This window comes from Sceloporus undulatus, chromosome 9 (assembly GCF_019175285.1).
Source record: "Sceloporus undulatus isolate JIND9_A2432 ecotype Alabama chromosome 9, SceUnd_v1.1, whole genome shotgun sequence".
NCBI lineage: Eukaryota > Metazoa > Chordata > Lepidosauria > Squamata > Phrynosomatidae > Sceloporus > Sceloporus undulatus.
Window position 1 is genome coordinate 26,232,962 of NC_056530.1, and position 2,762 is coordinate 26,235,723.

The window sequence follows — 2,762 nt, forward strand, 5'->3', positions numbered from 1 at the left end:
TTCATTTTATTTTTTGACCTTGCTCCCTTTGACATCAGCCTCTCTCATAACAACCAGTTCTGTCCTTTCTACTGGACATTCAGAGGGAAAACATAAGCTTGGTGGGTTGAGACCCCCCACTTGTTGCCTTACTCCACAAAAAGCAAGTGGTGTTGGTCTTTGCACTTCCCTTTGTCAGGGTTGCGGGCTCCCATAACTTTCCAGTACCTCAGTCCCGCTTTGTTGGTCGTCTTGATGGGCCTTGGGAGTGCAAAAAGGGCTAGAAGAAGCTGCGGAAGGATGCCGAGGAGAGCGGAGTTCGAAAGGAAGCATTTTGTGTGTAATTCTCACACAATGCTGGAGTAAAACACATTGAAGGGCTCACACATACTTCTCCATGTTGCTCTTTGTCGAACTATAAAGGTGAAGTTACTTAATGGGAAAGCGGTCTCTTGCATTTTGCTCAGTCACTAGGTTTTCTGTTGGTGACGAGAAAGCAGGAGATCTCAGGCAACGGATCCCAAATGGGGAACGGGTTCTCATTAGTCAGGCGGGGTCTTTGGGGGTCTTCCGCTAGGCACTCTGGACTCTTTGAACATGGGGAAACAAGGTTTGGTGGCTAAACAGCAAGAATAGGGAGAGGTGGATTCCTGAGTTCTTGCAGGGACAAGAGAAAACTCCGCACCAGTTAACTGCCCCTCTTATGCGATCCCTGCTTTGCCCTGCATTCTCAAACTCTGGTCCCCCCAGATATTTGGACTGAACTCCCAGAATGACCAGGCAGTCGGGGTGGCACTTGGGAATTCGGGAGGTTAGAAGTCCCAACCTGGAGGGCTCGAGTCGATAACATGCCTTTGTAGGAACTGACTGTTTGGGGTATGAAGGCTGAGCCAAGGGGTGAATATGTAATCTAAAAAATGGAGCGGACAGTATGCCAAATAAGCCATATAGCTTTTTACACATCTTAATGAGCTTCCACTTGTAATTCTTTGGTTTTGCATTACTGTCTCTGTCAAGCCTGATGAAGGATTCGGGCACAAGGAGCCCACAAGACAACCGCCACTGGTCCCCATCTAGAGCGGGGTCACCCTAAGGCTACATCATGGAAGAGCCTTACTAGGGCAGGTGAATGGCAGGATCCCAAGGGTTGGAGGAAATGGCTAGAGAAGGGATCCCTCACACCTTCTTTCTGAAAGACTTGCATATTGCAAAAACCCAGGGACAACAGGAGCGTCCAACCCTCTAGTTGCTAAGAGCACAAAGCCCCATTACAAAACCCTCCCACCTCTGGGGCTCCCATTATAAAACCTGGAGAGGTTCTCCTGGAAAGCCCAAGGCAGCTCTTAAAGGGCATTTGATAGTCTGTCTGATGAGAAAAACTCTGTACTTCGGATAAAAGAAACAGGCTATGGAGAAACACCATGGTTCCCCCCTCAGGAAAGGGTCAGGCAAACGGCTGCAATCCTTTCAGCTATGTTTCCTTGTTTGCAGGAAAATATGCAAGAAGAAGGTGGAGTGCGATAGACGGAAGCCCATCAGCCATCTTAGATATTGCAAGCGGCAAATTACTTAGTGAAAACCTTCATGGACTTCATAGCATGAGACCTTTCATTCAGCTTTGAGATCTGTATTGGAGGAAAATAGGGTATAAACTCAATCCACTAAAATAATTCACACATCATCATCATCCCACCCTTTCCTTAATCTGGGACTCAGACGTGGCTCACAACATTAAAAACCAGTACAGTCATAAGATTCCACTACCAAAAAGGCGGGGAACGGGATTGCAAAATTGCGAGTGCCAAGTTTACCTCAGAAAATTAATTCCCTTTTATCCCAAAGTTGTGAATTAACAAATACTAAGGATAAAATAGTCATGGTCCCTAAAGCATATTTTTTCTTACCATTCCTAGCAAGAAACAGAAATAACAATATTTTGCTATTGTTATTTCCACAAAGAGAAAACAACCGCCAAAGTAAAATAGCTGCCCATGCAAAAGGGCCCAAAACTGAGGCAACAAATCGCCTCACGAAAAGTTGAGGCCATTGCGCTGAGTTGGGAAAATGCAATTAAATGCAGGTTTTTGAAAAAGTCCCGCAAGCATCAGCTTTGTTTTTGTTGCCATCCTTAGGGCTATTGATTTCAAAATTGTTTTCCTCTGAAAGAGGGCATAGAAACTATTTCCATTAAGCGACTCTGAGAAATAAAGTCTTATTCTTCTAACCGTTGCTTTTTCCAAAAGTCCAGTTTGCCTGACCAATTAGGCTCCAATAAATTACTTAATTAACTCTAATCAATCTACTCTACTGAGGCCCAATTCGCAGTGACCTATGGGATAAATTGCATTTAAATAAACCACACCACCTATTGACTCACTAAAAATCAAATCCGGTGTCTCTACCATGTCGAAATCATGCAGTTTCACAGCACTTTAATGCCCTTGCTCCATATCTAGGGACTCCTGGGATTTGTAGTTGGTGAGGAAAACAGCATGTCTTTGGCCAGAGAGGGCTAAAGACCCTGGACTCAGTGTGGCTCACAACAGGACAATTAATAGCATTACAAAAAAAAGGCGTGGGAAGGATTGCAAATGGTGTGTGTGCCAAAGTTTACCTCAGAAAATGAACCCCTTTTATTCAAAGTGTGAAGTAACAAAAATAATGCTAAGGCCTACTAAAAACAATATAATATTAATAATGGTCCCACAGCACAATTTTCTCTCTCCCCATCCCTAGAAGTAAACAGGGAATAACTCTGTTTTGTGATTGTTATTCTCACCAAA